The sequence below is a fragment of the Solea senegalensis genome, unplaced genomic scaffold, assembly GCF_019176455.1.
Source record: "Solea senegalensis isolate Sse05_10M unplaced genomic scaffold, IFAPA_SoseM_1 scf7180000016120, whole genome shotgun sequence".
In the NCBI taxonomy this organism is placed as follows: Eukaryota; Metazoa; Chordata; class Actinopteri; order Pleuronectiformes; family Soleidae; genus Solea; species Solea senegalensis.
The window spans coordinates 1-15,873 of NW_025321601.1; the positions used below are offsets into that span (position 1 = coordinate 1).

At 42.3% G+C, this 15,873-nt stretch overlaps 1 long non-coding RNA gene across 1 annotated transcript; it reads left to right on the forward strand.

Moving 5' to 3' along the window:
• Positions 1-7,096: 7,096 nt before the first annotated feature.
• LOC122762833 lies at positions 7,097-7,808 on the forward strand. Its single transcript, XR_006358781.1, has 2 exons — positions 7,097-7,372; positions 7,511-7,808. It is a non-coding gene; the product is annotated as an uncharacterized LOC122762833 (long non-coding RNA).
• The last annotated feature ends 8,065 nt before the right edge of the window (positions 7,809-15,873 follow it).

Below are 15,873 nucleotides of genomic sequence, written 5' to 3' on the forward strand. Positions count from 1 at the left end.
TGTTAATATAAACCCGGGTTAATATAAACCTGGGTTAATGTTAATATAAAGCCGGGTTAATATAAACCTGGGTTAATGTTAATATAAAGCCGGGTTAATATAAACCTGGGTTAATGTTAATATAAAGCCGGGTTAATATAAACCTGGGCCTCCTCGTGGAACAAATTGAGAACATCCAGTCCATGGTGAGGAGTTTACATTTTGCAGGTTTGCCAAACAATGAGACGTCAACACAGGATTCATTTTTTTTTTTAGTTTCTCCATCACTCGCTGGAAACACAGGAGGAGACAGAGACAGAGACAACAGAGACAGGGACAGAGAGAGAGAGAGAATAGAGACAGCAGGGACAGGGACAGAGAGAGAGACAACAAAGACAGAGACAGGGACAGTAAGTTCAGCTCAAACATGGAAACAGTGACCGGTCTGTAAACCTGCTTGTGAGCTTGTGAGGAGTTGGTGGAACAGGAAAACGAGAGAGAGGCTCAGAGACAGAGACACAGACAGAGAGAGAGAAGAAAACTGTCTGTCTGACTGTCTGCTGTATAGATGTTAGAAAATAAGAACTCAGAGTCCAACCCGAGATGTCAGATGAGTCTGGGTCCACGTTTTCAGATTGTTTATTTAGGAAAGGAAAATTGAGTCTTGTGTATGGCGACTGAGGGGATGATTTCACACATTTTAACATTTTAACTCCTCCCCCAATTGCTTTACTGCGATCAGTGTCTAATTTGTCCAAGTCCGTTTCGGAGGCGCTAGAGGGCGCTAGATTTGCTCCAAAGTTTCAAAGACTCGCCAAAAAGAACTCCAACATAGAAAGTCCAATCAGAACAAACTTGCTATGATTGATCATAGACCCGTGTTGAAGATATCTGACGATGAGACAGCACAGGAAAGACGATGCGAGGTCCGTCTGTCTCATGTACGGACCGTTCTCCAAACGTGCACCAACAGGTCTGGAAAGGTTCTGGTTTTGTGCCGTGTTTTTGAACGTGTGATATATATATATTGTCCCACGCTCTCTTGATTAGTTCTGACATCAGAAGGTGGAGGGCGTTCTTCTGAAACCTCAGGCTGGCCGCAGAGAAAGAGCTCCTTCTCTTCTGGTCTTGCTTTTCCACCTGAGCCACAGGTGTTTGTTTAGCGAGCCTGTGGTTTGAGCGGCTGCTGCTGCGTCGTTTACCTTCGTTTACCTTCACCCTCCAAATGTTGACTTTTAGCTCCGCCGGCCCGGGGGAAAAGAAAAACCCACTCTGGCTCCTGATAAACGGTGTGTGTAAACACAGCCGTGTGTGTGTGTGTGTGCTGCTGCTGATGATGATGATGATGATGATTGTAGCCTATCACCTTCCACGGCCGCCCTTTCCTTTGACGCACTGTGGAAACGTGTGGATGCGGAAACGGTAACCTGAGGATGTGTGCAGGTGTTTCTGTGTTTTCACAGGTCACCTCTGAAACGCTGAGTTAGAGCCACTGAAGGTGAAAACCTCACCACAGGAACGCCCTCGCTCGGAAACAGCCGGCGCGTCGCTCGGAAACAGCCCGAGCGTCGCTCGGAAACAGCCGGAGCGTCGCTCGGAAACAGCCGGAGCGTCGCTCGGAAACATCCCGTCCGTCCTCAAACATGTGTATTCATTTATTTATTTATTTTTAGAATGTATCTGTGAACGTAAATTTGTGCTTAAACAAAACCCTGAATTTATAAATCCACTATTCTGAATTCCATTCTGCTGTGAGAATTCCACAGTCCTGGCTTTAATCCAAAGTTTAAACTCTACATCTGGGTTTAACCCTGAAGTTAAGATTCTAGATCTGAGTTTAATCCAGAGGTTAAATAAAATCCACAGTCTCTACTTCTGCATAACTTTGCTCATCGACATCACAGATCCTCTAACATCTCTAATATCTAAGTGATTTTATGGTGACCTTTAACCTCTCTCACCACCAGCTTCTGTTCACTCACTCTGACACCCCCCTCCTCCTCCTCGGCACATGCTCCTTGTGTTCGCTGGCAGGCGAATGGCAGCCGTTTATTTTGCTGGCGTTCTGGTGCCAGAGATAATATTATTCTGGAAACATACAAGTATTAACTGTTAAGATTTCACATGGTTCAACAGAGAGGCGACTGTGTGTGTGAGTGAAAAACATGGCTGCCCAATCACGTCCGTCCGTCTGTCCCTCTCTCGCTCTCACAGTCCAGGTGATTTCCGACCTCCTCTCTCATTTATCTTCGCTGCCTTTGATTTCAACACGACGCTCATTTCACGCCCATTTCCTCGCGGCCTCGTCGCCGCCGCTGAGGTCGTGAAAGACCGGCCTTTCATTCGCGGCTCAGAGCCACGAAACTGTCTCTCATGCCGCGACCTTTGAGGCGCGCGGCTCAAAGCAAACAGCGCTCAGCACGTAAATGATGATGGATCTGTTCTGGCAAACGGCGAGGGTGGAGTTACACGAGGCCTGTGGCAACGCCGTCAGTGACCGTCAGTGACCGTCAGTGACCGTCAGTGGTCGTCAGTGACCGTCAGTGACCGTCAGTGGTCGTCAGTGGTCGTCAGTGGTCGTCAGTGCGCTCACACGCACACACTGACTGACCGTCAGTGACTGTTAGTGACCATCAGTGACCGTCAGTGGTCGTCAGTGAACGTCAGTGCGCTCACACACACACACTGACTGACTGTCGATGGTCGTCAGTGGTCGTCAGTGGTCGTCAGTGCGCTCCACACCTCACACGCGACTGACGTCAGTGACTGTTTGACCATCGAGTGACCGTCGGTGGTGCGTCAGTGAGCGTCAGTCGCTCACACGCACCACACTGACGGCCTGTCGGTGGTGCGTCGAAGTGACACGCCAGTGATGCGTCAGCTACCGTCGGTAAGTGCGTCGGTGGTTTGGGTGGTGATCAGTGATGGTGAGTCGAAGATGCGGCTCACCGCTACTGACGGCCGTCAGTGACGTTAGTGACTATTGAAGTGACCGTCGGTAGTGGAATGCGGTGGTGCGTCGGTGGTGGAATCAGTGACGTCAGTGACCGTCAGTGACGTCGTGCGGCTCCTGCGCACACTGACTGACTATCGGTGATCGAGTGACGTGGTAGAAGATGGAGTAAGTGATGCGTCGAATGTGACTCCTGCGCCTACTTACGCTGACGGCCGTCAGTGACGTTAGTGACTGTTATTGGTGACCGTCCAGTGACGCGTCGTGATGCGTCCGGTGGTGATCAGTGAGTGGAGTCAGTGAGCGTCAGTGTGCTCACACACTGACTGACTGTCAGTGGTCGTCAGCTACCGTCAGTGGTCGTCGGTGGTTTGGGTGGTCATCAGTGAACGTCAGTGCACTCACACACACACACTGACTGACTGTCAGTGGTCGTCAGTGACCGTCAGTGGTCATCAGCTACCGTCAGTGGTCGTCGGTGGTTTGGGTGGTCGTCAGTGGTCGTCAGTGCGCTCACACGCACACACTGACTGACCGTCAATGACCGTTAGTGACTGTTAATGACCGTTAGTGGTCGTCGGTGTTCGTCGGTGGTCGTCAGTGCGCTCACACGCACACACTGACTGACCGTCAGTGACCGTCAGTGGTCGTCAGTGACCGTCAAGCTGTGCCGAGACTGTGTCGTGGAAAAGTATCGCAGAATAGAATAATACTGTGTGTGTGTGTACCAGGTATTCCTAAATCTGTTTACACAATCACAAAAACCAAGTCCCCATCACATCAATGATTACATTTTAAGTTGTCAGAGGTCAGAGGTTAGGATTAAGGTCAGAGTAAGTGTCCATGACATGAATGTAAGTCAATGTAGTGTCGTCTTAAACCATGGAAATCAGTCTGTGTGTGTGTGTGTGTGTGTGTGTGTGTGTGTGTGTGTGTGTGTGTGCTTAAAATACTTGTATTTGTTACCTCTTTAGGACATTTTTTCTGTTAAGACCAGTGGTCCTCATGGAGACCAAAACCTGGTCTTAATGAGGCAGAACTTCATTTCTCAGGAAATGGTTAACTGGTTAGGCTTAGTTATTAACTGGTTATGCTGTCAGGTTAGTGCTGAGGCTTTGTTTAGTTTAAATGACTGGAGTGCAGAGTCCTGAGAAGAACAGCTGTTGATCTGCTGTAGCAGTGTGACCGCAGGAGCACAGCGCCATCTACAGACAGGAAGTGCATCATCACTACCTCACACTGACACTGATGTAACTTCATTAAAAAAAAAGAAGCTCTTTGACTTTAAATAAAACACCTGTGTGTGTGTGTGTGTGTGTGTGTGCGCGTGTGTTACAATACAAACACAGTCTTACAGTCATTTTATTATTCATAACTAACTGTATATATAATCACTCACTCACTCACACATTAAGTCACTCACTCTTTCACCCACTCACACATGCATCCACACACACACACACACACACATACAGTACAATCTTTACAGTTTTTCTCGATTGCTTTCGACACATTTCTTGAAAGCTGCTCTCCTTTTCTCTAAACTGTGAACACAAAACCCAGTTCTCAAGCTACATTCACAAAACCTCAGACTCTTCTTGCAAAACCAAACTTTCACCTCAAAACAGTTCAATCTGTGCTCAAAACTGAACTATGTTCAATCCAAATTAAAAACACTACTGAACAGTCACTAAACACTACGTAGAAAAATAGAAAATACAATAATCAGGACATGAAGCTGGAGAAATAAATGTTTATTGTTCACTGTAGGCTAAATGCATGTTGCAGAACCAAAAAACCTGTGCATTTAGCACTTGAATTGTATTTGACTTTTGTCACCTGTGCTCACCATTATGCAGCACGGGTGCATCACAATGAAAATGTGTTGGCAAGTTGTGTCTAAACAGGTGAAAAGTGCTTATGGTTTTGCCAAAAGAGTGATTGATTCAACTGAGCATTTGGTTCAGACAATAGGGTTTAGTGTTTGAGAAAAACTGTAAGATTGAGATTAAAGTGAAAAGTTGAGCAACAGCAGCTGAAGTTACTTGTTGTGTCCATGTGTGTCCAGCAGAGAGCGCCAAATAGTAAGACATGCTGCTGAACATGATGAGAAGTGATGGACAAGATGTTGATGACATTTTCTCTCCTTTTTTGAAAAAAACAAACAAACAGTTAATTAAGTAAGACTTTAATTAACTGTTTGAAAAGAAGATAAGATTTTCCAACAATCAAAACTGAGTGAATGAATGAAAACTATAGCGTAAAGCAACTCATCAGCACTAGAAAAGCTCTATATAAATACAGACCATAATAGCAACTCTTCTTCTTCTTCTTCTGGTTTTGTTTGGTAGTAACGAGGAACAAAGAGAGTTAGAGGAAATGCAGTGGAGTAAAAGTACAAAGTTGCTAGAAATATAAATAACAAAGTAAAGTACAGATATGTGAATGTTGTACAGTAACTTCACTACGTCACAACACTGAGCTCAGTTCCAACTTTCAATGTAAATTTAACTCAGCGTAAGAAAAGCAAAGGTTCCAACTGATTGAGTGGAACGCTAAGCTAAAAGCCAGCTAAATGCTAACACCAGCCCTACCGAAATTACATTTTTTAAATGTTGGCACATTCACCATAAATTTGTAGCATGCCAGAATTAGCATGACGCTAGACACTTTAAAATAGTTCTAACATTTTAGTATTAGCTTTTTTAGGATTTCCACCGTGTCCAGCGCCACGTGTTAGCATGGCAGAATTAGCATGCTGGTTGCTCACGGTATAACGCTAGTATTTTAACCTTTACCGTCACTAGAAAAATAACAAAGTAAAGTACAGATACGTGACTGTTGTACTTGAGTACAGTAACAAAGTATTTGTACTTATATAACAACACTGCGTAAAACATGAAATTGTCCATCACTTCAGTCATATACAAAGCTAACAACAGCCGGACTGCGTTTGCTGCTAATTTACATTCTTACGACTTAACGATAATGATGTCGTCGTGTTCCAGGCGTCAGGTTCGTCACTGTTAGCAAGAGCAGTCGGTAACAATAATGAAAGTGAACAGTACTATGTTTACAACTGATTTAAACTGAAATAATTAACGCAAAAAAAAGTGGCATTTTTACGATGGATGCGAGCGGCAGCTATCTTGGAATCCCGTGTCAGGTTTTTGCGAGGTTGCTCCGAATTTCCGAGGTTGGAAATCCGACTCGAGTGTTGTTCCGGTTTAAAGAATTCATGCATAAATAAAAGAAGAAGAAAAAAAAACATGTTTAACATCTTTAACTAACAGTTAACTGTGAACTATGACGTCATGGAAACTAACGTGACTGATACCAAACCGAGTCGAGTCGAGCTGGAACTGTATCTTGGAAAAAGCAGCACGTGACTTCTTTTTCTCTCGTGTCCTGAACACTCGGACCAGTCTCACTTCCTGTTTCCACGCTGAAATGAACATGTTGACATTTGCCTGTGACCTTTGGGTCTTCCTCCCTGTCACGGCGTGGACAGCAGGTTTTCCCTGGGGTTTTTTTTTTTTACTTATCTAATCTCCGTGGTGGTGAAGTCACAATGAAAGCTTTTATTAAATTGCGTAAAAACAGACCAGCGGAAAATATCTTGTTAAATCCGCCTCGTATAAAAAGATCTCGTAAAAACAGACATTTTTATCCTCCATGAATTTATGACTTATTTTAAATGGTTGAAAAACGTAAATAAAGTGAAAGTATTTTACAACATTTTTGAACATTTTTAGAAGTGTTTCCCCTCGGGGACCCGTGTTCTGCATGTTTTAGATCATTTCATCAACTTTCCATCGTTTATCTTTGAGGATTTTATTGTAGCGGCGTATGAACCGGGAAACTGCACTCACATTTCACATTAGACGCTCGGGAAATCAATGTTGGAAATCGACATTTTCAGGTAAGAAAGTCATTTTTTGGACCAAGTCTATATTTTGATTAGTACTGATACTGTTGATGTTTGAATGAGGTAACTTGTATCAGGTAAGAGAGTAGGTTCTTATGTCAAAGGTGAGTCATTTTGTCTATGCTAATTTCAAACAACCATGCAGATACAGCTAGCTGAACATTGGCTGATAGAGGTGGGGATGGTTGTAACACCATATAAGAAAATGTTACAACCATACCCGTAATCACAAACATACTCCTTTTCTTCAGTATAACAAGACACTGGGTGAGGAAAACGGATCGGGGGGGTGTCTGCACATGTACTTAAAGTTGCATCAGATGAAGTGAGGCAGGGAATAACAGTGAGGTCAGTTGCCAAAGACTTCTCCATCTGCCATGTGACACTGAGCAGATTCTGCAATAAACTGCTATCACAGCAGTGAAAAAGTCTTCGATGCACAGCAAGAGGAAGTGTTGACTGGTTACTTGATTGAGGCAGCAGACTTGTACTATGAACTCAATCCACATGAGGTAGGCCTACTGAGCATTTGCAGATTAGTGTGGCCTAAATAGGAATTAGTTACTACTGTATGCATCAGTTCTTTATGTATGTATTTAAGTACCATAGGGTACAACTAACTGACTAACTAGTTTTACTACTTCTTTTAGGTCAGGAAGTTTGCATATCAAGTTGCGGTGGAGTACAACATCAAACATCCCCAGTCATGGGATGAGAACAGCATGGCAGGTCCTGATTGGTTCTCAGGCTTTATGAAAAGGCGTCATAACTTGTCCATGAGAAGTGCGCAGGCAACTAGCTTGGCCCGAGCTACAGGCTTTAACCGTGCAAATGTGGAGGCATTTTTCATGAAGCTTGAGGATGTTATTGAGAGGTATAGCTTTGATGGATGCGACATATGGAATATGGATGAGACTGGTGTTAATAAAGGCTAAATGGTAATAGCCATCGGTGATGAGTTGTTTTTGTTCTTAGTGAAGCACAGGAAGATGCTTTAGTGTTGGCACATGCGCAATAAAGTTATATAAATCTGTATTTTGTGGTGTAGTCTCAGTTTTTAGTCCTTCAATCTTACTGTTACAATTTACCCCAGGTTGTGTTACAACATACCCTGGTAGTGGGGTAGGTTGTAACAGTGGCACTCCTTGCATTTGACATCAAATAATGAATTCTGTGATGTAGTTGGAGAAGTTAAAAACATTGCTATTTGTAGTAGACAAATGAGTGTACTTTGTGCCAAAATCTGAGTGCCCTACCACAAACATTCTGCAAGTTATAGGAGCTGAGACAAAAAGTGTTACAACCATCCCCGGTCTCCCCTACTAAAACGTTTTTATGTGGTTTTTATTAAACTATTGAAAAGCGTCTACAGTAAACTTGTTACGGTACTCAAGTACAACATTTATGTATCTGTACTTTACTTTGTGCTTTTACTCCATGACATTTCCTCTGTCTCTCTTTGTTTCTTGTTATAAACAAATAAACAAGAAAACCAGAAGAAGTGGAAGAGTTGCTATTATGGTCTGTATTGACAGAGCTTTTTTCTAGTGCTGATGTTTTCACCCATCCACACGCTGCAACAGGGGCTTCAGTGTCTTTGCTCAAGGACACATGTAGACGAGCAGAGCCAGGATTTGAACCCACAACCATTTCATCTTAAACTTAAGTAGATTTTATGTCAGAAAATGTTCTGGTCACATACTTGTACTTTTAAGTGAACAATGCAGAACCGTAGATGAGTTAAAAAGATTTCTGTTCTGTTCTGACTGTTGTTATTGTTAGTAATCAGTCATACACAGTTTTGATAAAAATGGAACTCGAAAAAAAACCGAAGGAAGATCCGTGACAATGTGACGCTGCTCTGAGTAGGGAAAGAAAATCCCCTTCTGTTTTCCTGTCTGTGGAAAGTCCTCGGCCGCAGCTGAAGCGCACCTGAGTGCGGCAGGTGTTCAGCGGGCAGGTGAGGACGGAACAGCTGGGAACTCCAGCTTCTCTTTTCTGTACGCAGGACAAAAGAGATACACGGCAGTGCTGGTCTGCCAAAGAGACCTGATCTATGTTTAGCTGAACTGGGTGTGGAAGCTTCACTTATTTACCTCTCTCACACACACACACACACACACACACACGGTCTACGTAAAGTCATTTCCTGTCATGTCATTATCTAATGATTTACTGCCTCATTATTTGTCAGGTAATTAAAATGTGTGTCATTTTCTGAAACGAATATACATGAGACACACACACACACACACACACACACGTGCACACACAGGCAGACAAAGACATATTATCAGTGTGTTGTCTTTGCGTCACCTGATCCTCTGGTGTGAAATCCAGTGTTGACTTCATCAAAGTTCACACTGTGCTCAGATCTGTAACCGTGGAAAATCACTTCATCAGACTATTCCACCACGATATCATATTAAAACCATATATAGTTTACAATTTAATAAAAAAAAGTGGTGCAAAATGAATCTGTACATTAAAAAAACCCAGAAATACTTAGGAGGAAAGGAAAGCCAATAGTTCACACAATGTGCTTTATGTGTACAACTGTATGTATATATATTTGGGTCTGTTTTTATGATATATAAAACAATCTCATAAAAACATACATGTACATATATATACATGTATGTGTATATCTACAGTTTTAAGAAAAACTTAAAGAACAGACCCTCTAAAAAATCTTGTTCAAAACAGAGCTTTTTTTTTTACTTCCTACTTGTCTGAGACGTTCTTTGATGTTTTTTTTTTCTTAGTTTTGTATTTTTAAAACTGTAAACAATATAAAAAAAAACTTGAAGACAACTTGGAAACGTGACTGGACTTTTTGTGATGCGATGCAGTGATGAAGTGATGAAGTGATGCGACATGTCATCAAACACACGAGCAGGGAAGTGAAAGTAGGGACACAGTCCAACAGTGACTACAGTTGTTTCCACGGAGACAGAAAAAAACCCTGAGGCCCGAAGCAAAGCTTTTCACTGTGGAGTGAAAATGAGAGAGTGAAAGGGGGGGAGGAGGAGGAGGGGCTTCTTTCCCGGAAGATGTCGTCACCTAAAAAGATTTCCATGAAGCAGCAAAAGCACAGACACAGTTTTCCCATTTACACGAAACAGAAAAAAAAACTCCCAAAATGAAAAAAATAAATAATTCACTCAACATGTGAAATGTCCACAATCAGAGTTTAAAGTAATTCACTTAAAGTGGATCATTAATGACAAACACAATTATACTTAAAACTGAACTGTTCTCACATTTAATTCGTATTTGAAATGAATATGTGGAAGTTAGCATTATATAACATAGTGATTAAAGTACACACTTTATTTTGGAAATGTAGTGGAGTAAAGGTAAGTACAGATACGTGAATTGTGTACTTGAGTACAGTAACAAAGTACTAGCACTTTGTTACTTTAACAACACTAAAACATTCCAGCACTTGTGTTAACTTGCTTTGTGCTTTTATTTTGGGAAAAAAAAAACCTGCCGCTTGGCTGCATCCGAGGGGGCGTGGCCACGCGTTGAACAGGATTTCCCGTAAATTATGGAGAAGGTGGTAAGCGCAGCGTCACGGCCTCTGCTGCTCGACGCTGATTGGCGGAGAGCGCGGCGGAGGCTATAAAGCGCGGCGCTGAAGCTCCGAATTCCAGCGAAGTGAAGCGGACACGGCGGAGAGACCATCACCCACAGAGAGACCAAGAAGGCGGTGTGTGAAGTTACAGAAGCCGCCCTGTGCACAACATTCGACTCTGTTGGACTATATTTGGACCCGAAAGCGAAGCAGCGATAGCTGAAGATTAGCACTGCTCTGTCTTTTTCTTTCATTTCTTACTTTTTTATAAAATCTGCGTAAAGTTAACGCAGCGACCTTTATTGTATTTTACCCCCGTGTGTTTGAGAACGTTTTTCTCTGATTCTGAGGACAATCATGCTGCCCCTCTTCCTCCTCATCATCCTCTCTGCTGCCTCCGTTTTCTCAGAGTCGGTAAGTGAACGATTTTAACAACAAACGGCTCAAAAGTAGTGAAAAGAAGAACAAAATCACAGCTACTTGTGTTTACCCCCCCCCCAGCTAACAACTAGCTTCCCTGCGTTAGCCTTGGTCTAACTTCACAGAAAGTATTCACGCTTGCGTTTTAAAGGCGTTCTCTTGAATTTCAAATGGAGAGAAAACAAGTTTGAATGAAGTGTTTGCATAGTATCACGGGTGGTGTTGTCCACTCAGCTTAAGCTACGGTTGGAGTCCTCTGTGTGTGTGTGTGTGTGCGCGTGACCACCCGAATTCTAAGATTTGTTACGTGTGTTTTTATTTAAGCAATTATGAAAATAAGCTGTTTTAACCAAATTAAAAGTTGGTTGGAAATCAATTAAAGGGCTAGTTGAACACGTTTGTTTGCAAAAGCTATCAACAAGTTGGGTGCAACGTCGCCTGTAGATGCCACTAAAGCTCAAACTTGGTCGCAATTTCGTGTATGCAAATGCTGAACTCATGATATGAATTCATTACTTTGAACATTTAAATGATTATTTCATGTGTATTTAATTTTTTTGCAGTCAAAATTCTGACTTAACTCTCAAATTTTTAATTTTCTCAGAGTTGCTTCAACACACAGTTAAACAATAGTGCAAATGTAAAAGAATTACATTAAGGAAATCTATTTGTTTACCCCCCACCCCCAAGCTAACAGTTAGCTTCACTGAGCTAACAGTTAGCCTCGGTTTAACTTCACAGAATGTGTTAACGCTTGTGTTTTAAAAGGAGAGAAAACAAGTTTGTAAAGTTGTTGAATGCAGTGTTTGGAGTCCGTTGAGTTTGTGTGAGTGAAAACCCCCAGAATTCTGAGCTTTTTTCCGTGTGTGTGTGTGTGTTTTTATATTTAGAATTATGAAAAACAAACCGCTTTTTACAGGTTGATAAAAGGTAACCGTGTACCAGAGGAGGAATTTGAAGGGCTGATGAAGTGACAGCATTCCTCCAATTAGTGACAGAAGCTAACATTCCTATACTGCAAAACTACCATTTTGTTTGCGAAATAACTCCCAATACGTTTGCTTCACAGCCGTAGATGAAGGCACACATAAATAAGCAAATCATTTCATGGACCAACGATTGCTCAATCAATCGTGAAAACGACCATCGTCAGATGTCGTTGTTAGATTGCTAGGGCCAGATTGTTAGTTCTGTCCCTAGTATCATTAATATTCATCAGCAGCAAGTACTTTAATTTAAAAGTTTTAATAAAGCATCATATAACGATAGAAAGAGGCCCTTTTTCGATAGATGAATCAGTAAATTTAGACTCAATGACGAGCGCTAACGTTTCTTCGGTTTTAAAGATGGGAATGTTTGACAGCTCATTAGTGAACAATGATGAAACCTCAGGTGAGGCTTTAATCTCTCTAAATGCCTTTTTTAAAAGGCTTAAGTGAGGGTCGAGACGCCTCCAGTGGAATCCATGGATACTTGTTATTATGGCACCAGTGAAAATGCAGTCTTGCTGTGACGTGACTTCACACCTAAAGAATGTGCGTGTTTAGGATTGGCTGACACTTATGAATGTTTTTGTTGGTTTTCTTTTTCCCCCGTGGCCGTTGGGAGTTGTTGTGCTGTAATTGTTTTCAGGGTGTGTCCTCCTCGTCCACATGTTTGGACTTTTCTGTTTGTCTGGGCTCTTTCCATATTAATGTCGACGCCACTTGAGCTTTCAAGCACTGGAACTGGAATCTGGAGCCCTTTGTTGTTGTGGTGTCGTCGAGTGTTGCCACAGCTCGGTTTCTTCATTAACCACATGGTGACGACGATGTTCTCTGGTACTTTGACCTTTCGGCCTGAACGCGACGCGGTGGCTTTTGTTCAGAGTCACTGGACTGAAATGAGATGGTGAAACTGCCTGTAAATTATAAAACTAACAAACAAACCTGTGTAAACCCAGTACGTTTCCATGCGCAGCTACGACGCATTCCATTTGTAGTCGGAGCAGAACCTATTTTATCTTCATTTCGACTTTAATCTCAGAATTCATGCTGTGTTTTACTTCCTTTCAAGAAATGTTTACTCTTCTGTACGTATAGAAGTTTGGCTGATATTTGCATTTAAATAAAACTCTGCATCAGGCTCAATGAATGCTTCTATGACTACAGAATTGATGACATTTACAAGGGGTCTTGAATGCATCTTAAAGCTGCTACTCTGAGCTCAACGTGTTGTGAACCCTGCATTATTTTCACTAACTCTCATACGAAACATCAACAACTATTTTGGGAATCGAAAGAAATCATTTCAAACGGATTAATTTTGACCTTTGAAAACATCATCATTTTCACAAATTTTCTGACAAACTGAAATCTGAACCAAACGATTAATCAATTACTGGAGAAAATAGTGGACAGTTTGGGTATAAAATAGTTTTTCACTCTATTTCTAAGCGACATTTTTGAAGCGTTAACCCCAAGAAAATCAACATTGAATTCATGCCTCAGTCACTCATTACCTGCTATTTTGATCAATTGAGTGTTTTTTTATATGCTTCTATAAAACTGCAATTAGCCTAGCTTTTATTTCCTCAAAATGTTTATTACTGATGAATTGTGCGACGACACATGGAGATTGTCCTGCAGAGCTCGGCTCGTTAATCCCGGATTATTTGTTTGATGAGCTTCGCCGTCCTCCGTCCTCTCCATTTCTCCTCGAGCATATCGGCGTCATCGTCTTGAGGTTCACCTCGCCTTTTACAATCTGTCGCATTCCTCCGAACCCCGTGGCTTCTGCTCGCTCTCTCTGCCTCATCTTGTCGCCCCCTCTCTCTCTCCTTTTTTGATTTCCCCCTGGAATGTGACCTTTGGTGACCTTGACCGGCCCTCTTTGGGATTTTGCACACTTGGAGGGGTCTCAATAGGGCCCTGATGCCTTTTTTATGGGGGGGGGGCATTGCTTTCCTTGAGCCTAGCGTAGATACACCTACAGCTTTCCCACCAAAATATGCACTTATTCTCCCATTTTGCTTTACTTTTGAACTTAAGTGTGTCATTTTTAGATGCAAACAATTGTATAATTAGCATGACATTTCCAGTTTGACTTTCCAGATACCCACATTTTGAATAAATTGAGCTTTTTATTATCCACATTCATTGGATCAAAGTGGAAGTTTGCAGGAATGCATGACTGTTCGGAAAACAAAAATTTTGAAGACATGGTGGATTACACCACTTGTTTATGGTCGTCCACTCGCTTATCATAACTTACTTAACTACCATGCAGTGTTTTGGTAATGGGAGTTACATGTTGGACCTTTGTTCACACTCCTGTGATCTCTCGCCTTTCCTGAGCTTTGTTTTCCTGCGATTTCTGAACTTTCCTTTGATGGATACTTGGCCTCGGAGAGATGATGGCTCTTTCTTCTCTCTACCCACTGAGGTCATTATTGGAATGTGGGTTTGGCGTCCCCAGCTAATCGATAACAATGTTCTTCTACCTGACAATGGAGTCGGCTCTGAATGCAGAGAGGAGGCCTTTGAGGCAGCCACAGGAATGATCGGAACGTCTTTATCAGCGGATTGGCCCTGCTTTCTTATCCGCTTTCTAATTTGGGAAAAGTTATTGCTTCATTTAGCATTGCCTAGTTTTTTTCGGATATGCTGAGCTCCATGTGCGCTCGTATCATTGTCCGTGATGGACCACACAAATACTTTTCTTGTTGACTTTTTTTCCCAGCAACTTCAGTGTTTTCTGTTCGGTCACATATGCTGATGCAGGTGAGGGTGAAGGATAAGGAGCTTTAAGAAGATGGTCCTGTCCACATTTTCAATTTAATTTAAATTAAGAACTGGGGCCGTGAATGTAGCGAAAATAAGTCTCAACAGTGGAGAACTGAGAGAAGGAAATAAAAACAGAAAGTTTGAGTTTCAGGGCCCTTCAAGGTTTTTGAAAATGTCCCAAAATAGACATGGTCATTGAAAGTGCTTGAATTTTGTGCGAGGAAAGAAGTGAAGCTGATATTTAGGTAAATGTCTCCCTTTTTTGTGACGACCCCACCTACAACATAGACGAGGCCTACGCAGGACAAGCGCTGTCCACTTTCTCGCTCTCTGACGTAGACGTGGGATTCCGTGCAGAACAGCGAGCGTGTAAAGTTAAGACGAGAGCAAATGAGGATGTGATGTCTGGGAAATGAAAATTCCAAAATCTCGTAGAGTTTTATTTTGAAAACTGCAGGTTTATTACAGAAACTTACAGATTATTTTTTACCAGAATGTGCTTGTAATAACAGATTTCCTCTTTGCCCCCTGATTTAATGCACGTTGCAGCGCTGAACCCCAGTTTGTGCACCACAACACCCGCCCCCCCGGAGCCTCGTGGCTGCATCCATTTGTTATATCTTGTTGGAATGTCACTGGTTTTGCTTTGAGCCCCAGAATAATTTGCACGAGAATAAGGCAGTTTTTTTGTCTCTATTGCATGATGGGATGCGCTGACTGAAAGCCTGTGTGGTGAAAAGAATGTTGGGTAAGCAGGGAAAAGAGGGCGCATGATAAATGGTATCACTAGGATGTAATAATGGTTCCTGCATTGCTGTCCGCTGGTCTATAAAATCCCTTTGGGCCGTGGAATGTTGGCACAGAGAGAGGAGGGTTTTTGTCCTTCCTGCCTGTTGATGGAGAGCAGTTTGGAACCTCTCTCTCCCTCTCTCCCTCTCTGTTACTCGCTCAGGGCAGAGGTTGACCAAAAAAAAAACCACTGCTTGAATATCACTTTCATACGTTTTTGGACTGGCTTTTCACGCTGGATCCACTTTCTGGTTAAACACAATGGGCGTCTGCAACTGAAGAAAAGTCTCGATTTCATTTGCCCGTAAAAGGCCTTTTTTATGGAATTAAGAAAAAAAGAGAAAATTCTTTCTTTTTTAATTTTATTGGTTTTGGAAAAGCTCCAGTTTTGACTTTTCCAGGCACCCGAATTTTGAATACTGCTGTTTCAATCGGATACAATAATGATATATTTCTCTGA